Genomic DNA, 15,189 nt, shown 5'->3' on the forward strand with positions numbered 1-15,189 from the left:
AAATGGTTTTCACAAGATGAAGTGTGTAAGCTTTCAAATGATGCCTAAGTTATGGTGATTTATGATGAAAGTGCTACCAGTCAACAGCCTATTGAACCCATCAAAACCAGAGTGCAGAAAACACTGAACTAGGGGGAAAATAATAAGGATTTCAGGATAAAATAAAGAGATTTATAGACTACAGAGTGAATTATGAACACAGCAACATCTGACTGAACGGCTTTACACGGAGCCGTCAGACGTGTGTGTGTTTACACCTCCGGTATGAATGACACGTGGAGGTCGCAGCATAACATGAAGAAAGCTTTTACAAATCATCTTCTGAACGCTCCGACATCATTCACGATTCATCATGCATTCATATTGTGCGTGTGTTTGAGATTCATAGTTTGACAATGAGCGATACATTTGTTACCGTATTTAACTTGCGTTAACAAATGGAACATCTTGTCAAGTGTTACCAATTGTGGGGTGTGTATGTAAATGAGCCCTGCTATGATTGGCTAGTGTGTTCAGATGTGGATTTGGAGGCCACGCCCCCTGCTCAGGACATCTGAGTGACAGATCCTCACCACAGAACACATCAGAAGATTTACCAGTCAGATCCAGCTTCATAACCCACTCTCATGATGTTCTGAGATTAATATCGCATGATGCCGAAGGTGGAACACATCAGCGGACATGATAAATAATGCATGGATTTATATATAAATAATGCCGTTCCTGCTTCCTGAGCGGAAACATTAGAAACGTTTTTAAAACACCATGATGCGAAACACAAACACACGCTTCTCTGCGTGAAACACCACACACACGCTTCTCTGCGTGACTTCACGTTTGTGGCTCGATTCAGTGCCAAGCATGAGGAGGAACTCTTCTGCACACTGAAGCTCCTCCTCCTTTCACGCCTGATTGGATCAAACTGTGATGATGACCAATCAGATCTCAGACAGCACCATATAAACACTGTACAGACTCAAAACTTAAACTCAATTGATCTGAATAATAACTCTTTATACGGTGTATAAATAACGGCTATATATATAAATTAGCCTAACTAAATTAATAACTTTTTACAGCAGAAATGAGCCATCACTGAACTTGCTTAAGCTGCACTGTGGCGCTATTCTCTTCTGGAAACAAACTTTGTAGCATTATTATGTTTTCCTGTAAATCTGCTGTGAAACATAAGCTCTATATAAATAAAGGTGACTTGACTATTATCTGTTTAGATAAAATTTTGCATCATTAATCCTGTAAATCTGCTGTGAAACGATCTGTATTGTCTAAAGGTGACTTGATTGTCAAATAAAGGCAAAAATGGCGAAACACATCTTCATCTTCATCTTCATCTTCAGTAATGGCCTGCATCTGTACGCAGGACTGATGTTCTGAGGACTGTAGATCTCCTCATCCGCCGCGCGGCTGCATGTTTGCTAACGCTCTTCACAGCGGAGCCGATTGAGACCCGCTGTGCTCATCGAGCAGCGCTAAATCTCTAACGATTCTTTAATTGTGTGTAAACTGAAGCCACAGACCACTTTACTCCTGCTCTGCTGCACACAGATCATCTGAGTCGGTCACTCTGTGAGTCTGAGCTGTTCCTCCATCAACGAGAGCGCACAGTGATCTCGACTCAACACCTGATCTCATTCCTGAACTACAGAGAACGGTGATCTCGACTCAACACCTGATGTCATTCCTGAACTACAGAGAACGGAGATCTCGACTCAACACCTGATCTCATTCCTGAACTACAGAGAACGGAGATCTCGACTCAACACCTGATCTCATTCCTGAACTACAGAGAACGGTGATCTCGACTCAACACCTGATGTCATTCCTGAACTACAGAGAACGGAGATCTCGACTCAACACCTGATCTCATTCCTGAACTACAGAGAACGGAGATCTCGACTCAACACCTGATGTCATTCCTGAACTACAGAGAACGGTGATGTCGACTCAACACCTGATCTCATTCCTGAACTACAGAGAACAGTGATCTCGACTCAACACCTGATCTCATTCCTGAACTACAGAGAACGGTGATCTCGACTCAACACCTGATCTCATTCCTGAACTACAGAGAACGGAGATCTCGACTCAACACCTGATCTCATTCCTGAACTACAGAGAACGGAGATCTCGACTCAACACCTGATCTCATTCCTGAACTACAGAGAACGGTGATCTCGACTCAACACCTGATCTCATTCCTGAACTACAGAGAACGGAGATCTCGACTCAACACCTGATCTCATTCCTGAACTACAGAGAACGGTGATCTCGACTCAACACCTGATCTCATTCCTGAACTACAGAGAACGGAGATCTCGACTCAACACCTGATCTCATTCCTGAACTACAGAGAACGGTGATGTCGACTCAACACCTGATCTCATTCCTGAACTACAGAGAACGGTGATCTCGACTCAACACCTGATCTCATTCCTGAACTACAGAGAACGGAGATCTCGACTAAACACCTGATCTCATTCCTGAACTACAGAGAACGGAGATCTCGACTCAACACCTGATCTCATTCCTGAACTACAGAGAACGGAGATCTCGACTCAACACCTGATCTCATTCCTGAACTACAGAGAACGGAGATCTCGACTAAACACCTGATCTCATTCCTGAACTACAGAGAACGGTGATCTCGACTCAACACCTGATCTCATTCCTGAACTACAGAGAACGGAGATCTCGACTCAACACCTGATCTCATTCCTGAACTACAGAGAACGGAGATCTCGACTCAACACCTGATCTCATTCCTGAACTACAGAGAACGGAGATCTCGACTCAACACCTGATCTCATTCCTGAACTACAGAGAACGGTGATCTCGACTCAACACCTGATCTCATTCCTGAACTACAGAGAACGGAGATCTCGACTCAACACCTGATCTCATTCCTGAACTACAGAGAACGGAGATCTCGACTCAACACCTGATCTCATTCCTGAACTACAGAGAACGGAGATCTCGACTCAACACCTGATCTCATTCCTGAACTACAGAGAACGGAGATCTCGACTCAACACCTGATCTCATTCCTGAACTACAGAGAACGGAGATCTCGACTCAACACCTGATCTCATTCCTGAACTACAGAGAACGGTGATGTCGACTCAACACCTGATCTCATTCCTGAACTACAGAGAACGGTGATGTCGACTCAACACCTGATCTCATTCCTGAACTACAGAGAACGGTGATGTCGACTCAACACCTGATCTCATTCCTGAACTACAGAGAACGGTGATCTCGACTAAACACCTGATCTCATTCCTGAACTACAGAGAACGGTGATCTCGACTAAACACCTGATCTCATTCCTGAACTACAGAGAACGGTGATCTCGACTAAACACCTGATCTCATTCCTGAACTACAGAGAACGGAGATCTCGACTCAACACCTGATCTCATTCCTGAACTACAGAGAACGGAGATCTCGACTTAACACCTGATCTCATTCCTGAACTACAGAGAACGGTGATGTCGACTCAACACCTGATCTCATTCCTGAACTACAGAGAACGGAGATCTCGACTCAACACCTGATCTCATTCCTGAACTACAGAGAACGGAGATCTCGACTCAACACCTGATCTCATTCCTGAACTACAGAGAACGGAGATCTCGACTCAACACCTGATCTCATTCCTGAACTACAGAGAACGGAGATCTCGACTCAACACCTGATCTCATTCCTGAACTACAGAGAACGGTGATCTCGACTCAACACCTGATCTCATTCCTGAACTACAGAGAACGGAGATCTCGACTCAACACCTGATCTCATTCCTGAACTACAGAGAACGGAGATCTCGACTCAACACCTGATCTCATTCCTGAACTACAGAGAACGGTGATCTCGACTCAACACCTGATCTCATTCCTGAACTACAGAGAACGGTGATGTCGACTCAACACCTGATCTCATTCCTGAACTACAGAGAACGGAGATCTCGACTCAACACCTGATCTCATTCCTGAACTACAGAGAACGGAGATCTCGACTCAACACCTGATCTCATTCCTGAACTACAGAGAACGGTGATCTCGACTCAACACCTGATCTCATTCCTGAACTACAGAGAACGGAGATCTCGACTCAACACCTGATCTCATTCCTGAACTACAGAGAACGGAGATCTCGACTCAACACCTGATCTCATTCCTGAACTACAGAGAACGGAGATCTCGACTCAACACCTGATCTCATTCCTGAACTACAGAGAACGGAGATCTCGACTCAACACCTGATCTCATTCCTGAACTACAGAGAACGGTGATGTCGACTCAACACCTGATCTCTTTCCTGAACTACAGAGAACGGTGATGTCGACTCAACACCTGATCTCATTCCTGAACTACAGAGAACGGAGATCTCGACTCAACACCTGATCTCATTCCTGAACTACAGAGAACGGAGATCTCGACTCAACACCTGATCTCATTCCTGAACTACAGAGAACGGAGATCTCGACTCAACACCTGATCTCATTCCTGAACTACAGAGAACGGAGATCTCGACTCAACACCTGATCTCATTCCTGAACTACAGAGAACGGAGATCTCGACTCAACACCTGATCTCATTCCTGAACTACAGAGAACGGAGATCTCGACTCAACACCTGATCTCATTCCTGAACTACAGAGAACGGTGATCTCGACTCAACACCTGATCTCATTCCTGAACTACAGAGAACGGTGATGTCGACTCAACACCTGATCTCATTCCTGAACTACAGAGAACGGTGATGTCGACTCAACACCTGATCTCATTCCTGAACTACAGAGAACGGAGATCTCGACTCAACACCTGATCTCATTCCTGAACTACAGAGAACGGAGATCTCGACTCAACACCTGATCTCATTCCTGAACTACAGAGAACGGTGATCTCGACTCAACACCTGATCTCATTCCTGAACTACAGAGAACGGAGATCTCGACTCAACACCTGATCTCATTCCTGAACTACAGAGAACGGAGATCTCGACTCAACACCTGATCTCATTCCTAAACTACAGAGAACGGTGATCTCGACTCAACACCTGATCTCATTCCTGAACTACAGAGAACGGAGATCTCGACTCAACACCTGATCTCATTCCTGAACTACAGAGAACGGTGATGTCGACTCAACACCTGATCTCATTCCTGAACTACAGAGAACGGAGATCTCGACTCAACACCTGATCTCATTCCTGAACTACAGAGAACGGAGATCTCGACTCAACACCTGATCTCATTCCTGAACTACAGAGAACGGAGATCTCGACTCAACACCTGATCTCATTCCTGAACTACAGAGAACGGTGATCTCGACTCAACACCTGATCTCATTCCTGAACTACAGAGAACGGAGATCTCGACTCAACACCTGATCTCATTCCTGAACTACAGAGAACGGAGATCTCGACTCAACACCTGATCTCATTCCTGAACTACAGAGAACGGAGATCTCGACTCAACACCTGATCTCATTCCTGAACTACAGAGAACGGAGATCTCGACTCAACACCTGATCTCATTCCTGAACTACAGAGAACGGTGATCTCGACTCAACACCTGATCTCATTCCTGAACTACAGAGAACGGTGATGTCGACTCAACACCTGATCTCATTCCTGAACTACAGAGAACGGTGATGTCGACTCAACACCTGATCTCATTCCTGAACTACAGAGAACGGAGATCTCGACTCAACACCTGATCTCATTCCTGAACTACAGAGAACGGAGATCTCGACTCAACACCTGATCTCATTCCTGAACTACAGAGAACGGAGATCTCGACTCAACACCTGATCTCATTCCTGAACTACAGAGAACGGTGATCTCGACTCAACACCTGATCTCATTCCTGAACTACAGAGAACGGAGATCTCGACTCAACACCTGATCTCATTCCTGAACTACAGAGAACGGAGATCTCGACTCAACACCTGATCTCATTCCTAAACTACAGAGAACGGAGATCTCGACTCAACACCTGATCTCATTCCTGAACTACAGAGAACGGTGATCTCGACTCAACACCTGATCTCATTCCTGAACTACAGAGAACGGAGATCTCGACTCAACACCTGATCTCATTCCTGAACTACAGAGAACGGAGATCTCGACTCAACACCTGATCTCATTCCTGAACTACAGAGAACGGAGATCTCGACTCAACACCTGATCTCATTCCTGAACTACAGAGAACGGAGATCTCGACTCAACACCTGATCTCATTCCTGAACTACAGAGAACGGAGATCTCGACTCAACACCTGATCTCATTCCTGAACTACAGAGAACGGAGATCTCGACTTAACACCTGATCTCATTCCTGAACTACAGAGAACGGAGATCTCGACTCAACACCTGATCTCATTCCTGAACTACAGAGAACAGAGATGTTGACTCAACACCTGATCTCATTCCTGAACTACAGAGAACAGAGATGTCGACTCAACACCTGATCTCATTCCTGAACTACAGAGAACGGAGATCTCGACTCAACACCTGATCTCATTCCTGAACTACAGAGAACGGAGATCTCGACTCAACACCTGATCTCATTCCTGAACTACAGAGAACGGAGATCTCGACTCAACACCTGATCTCATTCCTGAACTACAGAGAACAGAGATGTTGACTCAACACCTGATCTCATTCCTGAACTACAGAGAACAGAGATGTTGACTCAACACCTGATCTCATTCCTGAACTACAGAGAACGGAGATCTCGACTCAACACCTGATCTCATTCCTGAACTACAGAGAACGGAGATCTCGACTCAACACCTGATCTCATTCCTGAACTACAGAGAACGGAGATCTCGACTCAACACCTGATCTCATTCCTGAACTACAGAGAACGGTGATGTCGACTCAACACCTGATCTCATTCCTGAACTACAGAGAACGGAGATCTCGACTCAACACCTGATCTCATTCCTGAACTACAGAGAACGGAGATCTCGACTCAACACCTGATCTCATTCCTGAACTACAGAGAACGGAGATCTCGACTCAACACCTGATCTCATTCCTGAACTACAGAGAACGGTGATGTCGACTCAACACCTGATCTCATTCCTGAACTACAGAGAACGGTGATGTCGACTCAACACCTGATCTCATTCCTGAACTACAGAGAACGGTGATGTCGACTCAACACCTGATCTCATTCCTGAACTACAGAGAACGGAGATCTCGACTCAACACCTGATGTCATTCCTGAACTACAGAGAACGGAGATCTCGACTCAACACCTGATCTCATTCCTGAACTACAGAGAACGGTGATGTCGACTCAACACCTGATCTCATTCCTGAACTACAGAGAACGGTGATGTCGACTCAACACCTGATCTCATTCCTGAACTACAGAGAACGGAGATCTCGACTCAACACCTGATCTCATTCCTGAACTACAGAGAACGGAGATCTCGACTCAACACCTGATCTCATTCCTGAACTACAGAGAACGGAGATCTCGACTCAACACCTGATCTCATTCCTGAACTACAGAGAACGGTGATGTCGACTCAACACCTGATCTCATTCCTGAACTACAGAGAACGGTGATGTCGACTCAACACCTGATCTCATTCCTGAACTACAGAGAACGGTGATGTCGACTCAACACCTGATCTCATTCCTGAACTACAGAGAACGGTGATCTCGACTCAACACCTGATCTCATTCCTGAACTACAGAGAACGGTGATGTCGACTCAACACCTGATCTCATTCCTGAACTACAGAGAACATGCAGACCTGAGCTCTGATCTGAGAGCAGTTATCATCTATATGACACAGCTTCATACACAACACACAGTATCATTATCTCCTCCTTACAATCGTTCAGATTATCACAGAAGAACTGGGCTAAGAGTTTAAATAAAGGTTGGATCATTAAATCATTACACCAGTAGGTGGCGACAAGTGACTGTTAAAAATGTGTTTGTCATTGAATCATTAATTCAAGAGATCCGTTCAAAAACACTGATTCATCCAGTAATAAAGCAAGTCTTTATGAGTGAGTCATTGAATCATTCACTCAACCCATTTTAAATAGACTGCGGCAATTCATATTTAGTCAGAACCTCTAGTAATTTACATGTCATTTGTTCAGTTGTCTATTCAGGATCATATGAGAATCCTGATCTCTTATTAAAACAAAAACTCATGTTTCTGAAGTATCCAGAAGCGTGCAGCTCTACTATATCTCCAAACACAGATCCTTCCTTCACTTCTCTCGGTTTAAACTGGGCTACGGTATAATACCAGTGATGGTGTGTTTGTGATGGATACACCGCTCCTGCACAACGGTCAGATATCATCTTCATATTGTTCATTAGGAGCAGAAGGAGCCATTGTTACCGAACATGTTTTGTTTAACACATGATAACTAATAACATGTTCTATGATTATAACTGTATATCTGACACACTCGTCTCTGACTGACAACAGGACACTTACTAAGCAAGCATTTCCACACAGCTACTTCGAAACATGTATTGTTTAATATGCAAATGAACTTCAACTTTGAGCTGAATCATCACGTTTTTACCATAATTAGTTCTGTTAAGATGAAGAGAAATGATAGAGTTCAGCTTGGAGCTGTAATAAAGGTGAGTACACACTCACAGATGGATCTGTTACTCAGTGTGTGTCGTTTAATTATAGGGTTCACAGACTCGTGTTTGACAGACAGAAGCTGTGACCTCATCAGGTCAAATAATGACATCATCACCAAACCAGCTCACTTTACGGTGAGTGATGACATCATCACCGACACAGCATCATAACACTGAGCATCTGCACAGCACATACAGGAGAACATTGTGCTGTGGTAAATCATAATTACAGCATCAAAACTCTTCATTATGGTTTACCACAGCATTGTTCTGATGTGTTGGAAATGGGCTTCCGTAGATCACAGCCAATCGTGTTGCTATTGTCGTGAATTCCGAAACGAGGCCATTATTAATGACACTGTATCACTCCTGCAACTACATGACAAGCATCTGCAGTGACACACACACACACACACACACACACACACACACATGTAATCATGCATGCGCGGGCCGCTGTCCTCGGTGCTGAAGCTCGTGCACGAGACTGATCTTATGCATTAGCAGCGAATCGCATCCAATCACGCGCCTGCTTGTTGCTAGGAAAGACTGGAATGATGATGCCTCACCTTCTGTCGCCGGGAAGAGCCTCACATGTCCTGACACTGGTGTGCTCCACTCCTGTGGGAATGTTATGTCGGGAATTATGATGTTATGTGGTTGTCCGTGCCATGTTATTCTCCGGGATTGATGCTGAGACTGCGCGCGCTACATCCGGGGCTGCTGGGAAATCACGGCACCTGACAGCCGACTCACCAATGCTACTATGACGAAGGCTATGAAGATTGGTTCATCTGAATATTCATGAGCCTAACGTTCGCTTATTGGACGGCAGCAGCGTGACGTCAGCGCCAACGACTTAAAATGCAATACAAGACTTGACGATTGGAGGACGTAACGCAACGTCAGCATTGTCTAATTAATAATCATAAAGTAACCATTGCCATTGCATTCATTTTTACTCGTTTAACCTTTGAATATATAAAATTACACAAAAATGTTTTTAAAAAAATGTATAACAATACGTTTTTCCCTAATCTGTCAACAGGAAAAATGTTAGACAAAAGACTATAACATGACATCTAAAAAAACTAATAACTTAGAGAAAATATTCTAAAACTGTTTAAAATAACGGAACATCTGCATTTATTACTTTTAAAACCTCGAAACTACATGGAAATTAAAAAACAACAACATATAAAAGCAAGGAAAACATATAAAAGAAGCTATCGCCAAAACTTAAAATTGTCTAATTGATATTCATTAGCCAGGCCTTCGCCATTGGAGGGTTACTAAGTAGCGTCAGCCTAGCCTGATTAATATTCAGAAACGAGCCTTCGCGATTGGCCGGTAACAAGAGAACGCTGCATCGGTCGATTAATATTCGGGAACTCGGCGTAAGCCATTGGGCAGTGACCTGGCGACGTCAGCGCAGGCAATTAATATTCATGAAGCGAACTTCGCCATAGTAGGGGTTGTGAAGTCACCGAACCGATGATGATATCAATACAATAATCCCTCAAGACTTCAAATCGTCACACATGATGTGGAGTCGCTTCTCGAATATAACGGGTGATGATCGATGACGTCATGATTATAAACACTGCGGTGTTCCTGGTCAAAAACAGCTTGTAAAACCACATTTTGTATTCAATCTTTTGTTATCAATTTGTTTTAGGTTTTGTATTTCCAGAAACTGATCTGAAACTAACCTCAATGCTGATTTTCAGTCTGTTTGTCTTTACTGGAATACATATTTTTATGAAAGACTGTTGTGTGATCACTTCTAAACATTTAAAACGGTTTAGGAATGAATTCAAGTATTCTGACAAAAGAAAATGCTTTTAAAAACAATATATGTTTTTATAGCTTTTCAAATTGATCTTACTGCCCTAATATTACCGGTGAAACTGGACAAATCAGAATATCATGCAAAAGTTTATTTATTTCATTGATTAAACTTAAAAGGTGAAACTAATATATTATATAGACTCATTACATGCAAAGTGAGATATGTCAAGCCTTTATTTGTTATAAATTTGATGATTATGGCTGACAGCTTATGAAAACACAAGGTTTAAAAAAAAAACTTTGCATCCTTGTAATGAGTCTATATAATATATTAGTTTAATCACGAAATATATGAACTTTTGCACGATATTCACATTTTTTGAGTTTCATCTGTATATTGCAGCTTTTATCACGGTATTATTATTTTTTACATATATGTTGATTTTATATTTTAGTTGTTGTTGTTATTATTATTCTTTGTTTTATAAACTCTGAACTGCACAATAATACCTTGTATCTGTCTTGTACTTTTTGCATCGTACTTGTCTCTAAATGAACTAAATAAATAAAAATAAAAAGTATTCTGTGGGTTATGAGCATAATGTGTGACAGAAATACAGGCAGGTCTTCATTTCTGTGAATAAACTACATGAAGCTTTGACTCAACATCTTCCTGGTTTATTTCCACCACTGTGTGGCAGCAGAAACATTCCTGCACGAGTTTGACTGCATCAGATCTGAGGATCCCAGAGAACAGGGAACGTTCTGGCAGAGTTATGAACAAACGTTCTTCCGTAACATTAATACAGCGTTCGTTCAGTGTTATCTGCACATTAAAGTAACGTTCCCATGTCTGAATAATGATAAAGTGGAATATTTCCTCAACGTTCACATAACCAAGAAATTATTATTTGATTTTTTAAATTGATGTTTTGAACGCTCAGAGAACATTACGAAATGACTTTTTCATAACTTCACGGGAACGCTGAACACTGGACCGAGGCGTTCATCACACACTGGAGTTTGGCAAGACACTTTCTTCTCTGACCTTTGACCTGCAGCCGCCGGCTTTGCTCTGATCTGAACATGTGATGCTCTCAATTCGCATACTTATACTACGGCCTAAAAGTATTTTCTCTTTCTGTGCAGAAAAAGTAGATACTTTTGAGTGTGTAGCAGAAAGTAGACAAGCTTTGTGAAAAACTATCCCGTCATACACTAGCGTCTGTAACGGTTGCTCTCTGTCAATCATCCTGTCACTGTAAACTGACCTGTCAATCATCCTGTCACTGTAAACTGACCTGTCAATCATCCTGTCACTGTAAACTGACCAAAACTGACCTGTCAATCATCCTGTCACTGTAAACTGACCCCTGTCAATCATCCTGTCACTGTAAACTGACCTGTCAATCATCCTGTCACTGTAAACTGACCTGTCAATCATCCTGTCACTGTAAACTGACCGAAACTGACCTGTCAATCATCCTGTCACTGTAAACTGACCCCTGTCAATCATCCTGTCACTGTAAACTGACCGAAACTGACCTGTCTATCATCTTGGCACAGTTAAAATCCTTAACGTTTAATTTAATTTAATTTCGTACTATACTGTACAAACCTTTATCTAAACCTTTCACCGTTGTCGCGCATATCTGCCATTTTTGTAGTTTTTAGCACTTTTTACTCGTGTTTGTAGTTCCTCCTCCAAAGCACAGTGGGTTGTGGGTAATATTAGCTGTAGACCACCCGGAGACTTCTGGCACACTCTTTTCAACACATTGCTTCAGGACACACTTATTTTAGTCTCACACACTGTTTAGGATGGACACTGAGACGCAGGGATTGTGTGTGTTCTGAGACATCAGGGTTACTGGTGCATGATGGGAAGGCCAGAGCCGCATGAGGTCAGCTGACACAGACTCAGTTACGATCTCTCACACAGGAGGAATGTTGTCCTGCTCACACAGAGATGCTGCACTGTTTCTGCCATGGAATAATAAGAATAACTAGAATGTGAAGGAAATGTGAGTGGTGCTTGCAGTGGCTAAACTCGCCACTGAGCAGATGCTAACACAATTAACATTTTGCTAACACATTTATCATGTCGCTAGACACATGCTAACTTGATTAACATGTTCTTAGCATGATGCTAATATGATTAGCAGTTTGCAAGCATGTTTTTAAAATGTTAACAAGATTAGCATTTTGCTAACATGATTAACATGTTGTTAAACAATATGCTAACATGATTAGTATGTTGCTAGCATGATGTTAACACAATCACCATGTTGCATGCATGTTTTAACAAGACGGTAACATGATTAAAATGTCGTTAGCATGGTGCTAACAGGATTAGCATGGTGTAACTGCATTTTAGTTAACATTTTTACATGTTTTAACACTTAGCTAATCGCTATAAGCCCTCCTTCAACTGTTTTAGCGCTGTGCTCACCACCTCTCGCTGGAGGGCCCATTCCCGTGCAGCCCTTGTCTCACCAGCAGCGTGGAGACTTCTGCCAGGTGTGTCGCGCTAGGTTCTCCGCACAATCCAATTCGGATACACACTCCAGTTCCGCCGCAACCCTCCTTGCTTCGATGGGCTTCACCCCACGGTCACCAACAGCGCCCCAGAGGCTTCTGTCCTACAGCAAGAAGTAACGTCCCTCCTCCTGAAAGGAGCGATAGAGGAGGTTCCTCCTTCGGACTTGGACTGCAGTTTCTTCAGCCGCTACTTGCTAGTCCCAAAAGAAGGATCGGGGTCTGCGCCCCATATTGGACCTGCGTCGCTTGAATTTTTCCCTTTACAAAGGGAAGTTCAAGATTCTGTTAAAAACTTTCGTGGCGCAGATTCGAACAGGGGACTGGTTCGTCACCGTGGACCAGAAGGACGCCTATTTCCACATCCAGGTCATTCCATGGCACAGGAAGTTCCTCCGGTTCACCTTTGGGGGAAAGGCATATCAGTATCGGGTCCTTCCTTGTGGTCTAGCTCTGGCTCTGTGGACGTTCTCCAAGTGCATGGATGCAGCTCTGGTCCCCTTAAGGTTCCAGGGCAACCGTGTGCTAAATCATCTAGAGTAGACGACTGGCTCATTCCAGAGAGTTGGTGTGTCGTCACAGGGATGTCCTTATCCACCACATCCGGTCTCTTGGTCTCAGGTTGAATTCTCAGAAGAGTGTCTTAACCCCTTCTCAGCAGACCACCTTCCTGGGTGTCCAACTCGATTCTCTCTCGATGCAGACCTGTCTGGCCCCTGCTCGAGTTTCCAGTCTCCGTGCGGGCTTGGCCCGCTTCAGGCTCGGCCATCATGTAGCGGTGGGCACGTCGCAGGCTTCTGCGGCTCATGTCAGCAGCCTCTCCTGTGCTGCCCTTGGGTCTCCTTCATATGAGACCATTCCTGTGGTGGATGAAGCTCAGGGGCATCCGCCCTTCTTGGTCTGCCTTCCGCTTGCTGAGGGTGTCGCGCAGTTGCCTTCGTGCTCTTTGGAGGTGGACGGACTACCCCTTTTTTCTTCAGGGAGTCAAGAGGGGTGTAGTTTGCTGTCGCCAGGTTGTCACGACGGACGCCTCTCTGACTGGTTGGGGGCGGTCTTCGAGGGCAGACCGGCGTGCAGCGTTTGGACGGGCAAGCTTCTGTTGTGGCACATAAATTGCCTTGAGTTGCGGGCCGTCTCTTTGGCTCTGGGTCATTTTCTCCAGGCCCTGATGAGCTGTCATGTCATTGTCAGGACGAACAACATGGCAGTCGTGTTCCTTGACAGGCATGTGCACCGGCTCCTCCTTTGGGCTCAAGACAAGTTTCTTTAGCTGAGAGCAGTACACGTTCCAGGGGACCTGGATGTCGCAGCGGACTTTCTGTCGAGAAAGAAGCTCAAGTCGGGGGAGTGGATGCTGCACCACCAAACAGTGCCTCAAATTTGGAGCATGTTTGGTGAGGCGGAGGTGGATCTCTTTGCGTCACAAAAACAGGGTTAGGGTTAGGGGGCACCGAGCTCAACACAGTGCCCCCTGTAGACTAGACGGATTTCAGAAAAATGGCCTTCTATAAGAAGTGAGGAGCATTTATGGGTACAAGTCGGGAACCGGCCTACCTTACATATTTCAAGGGTGCTGAGTCCAAAAAAACTGGTACCCAAGCGAAATTTTGAGTTTTTTACCTTCTAATTTGCATATCAAAATGGCCGCCAAATTGCCCATCTTGCTCAGTCGTTGGACCATTTTCCCCTAGTTTTTTTGTAAGTAGGCAATCAAGATGAGGAAATTAAGTTTCTAGATCGATAGTCAAGGGTCAGAGCAAAGATATAATGGAGGCTCACTGCCTTTTTTATGTATATATATGCAAAATACCAACTTTTAAGGTGAAATTAAGCATTATTTGTGTCATTTTTTAAGGCCGACATAAATATTCAATCAATATCACTCTTAAATGTTCCAAGTGTATATATGATATGTGATGTATTCCATATTACATAATAACTAAGAAAAACACCATTGCAAGTTGTCTGAGATTAAAAATTTTTATGCAAATTAAGCATTTGTTCTCTAAATTCTAAGACGGGAAAAACCCAGGTGAATAGTCTCTCTGTCACTCACATGCACGCGTGCGCAGGCCGCATACACACACCCCTCCCCTTCCGTGCACGCCGCGTCTTAGCCTATAGCCTAAGCTGTGATTCAAATATTAAATAATGTTATGTTATAACACATTACTGTTGTTTAAATACACTGTTGATGTACAACAGTGT

The 15,189-nt window shown here is 43.8% G+C and overlaps 1 protein-coding gene across 4 annotated transcripts in view; it reads right to left on the reverse strand.

Moving 5' to 3' along the window:
• Window positions 1–9,404, reverse strand: part of pak5 (p21 protein (Cdc42/Rac)-activated kinase 5) — a 66,763-nt gene extending 57,359 nt beyond the window's left edge. For 3 of the 4 annotated variants that reach the window (XR_013800635.1, XM_079639305.1, XM_079639303.1), the window contains exon 1: window positions 9,222–9,377. The gene's annotated coding sequence lies outside the window, so the exon portion shown is untranslated. Of the gene's footprint in view, window positions 1–9,221 lie in introns of all 4 variants that reach the window. The other variant, XR_013800634.1, reaches the window with a different exon arrangement.
• Window positions 9,405–15,189: the final 5,785 nt, after the last annotated feature.

Source organism: Phoxinus phoxinus (genome assembly GCF_949152265.1).
Source record: "Phoxinus phoxinus genome assembly, chromosome: 16".
NCBI lineage: Eukaryota > Metazoa > Chordata > Actinopteri > Cypriniformes > Leuciscidae > Phoxinus > Phoxinus phoxinus.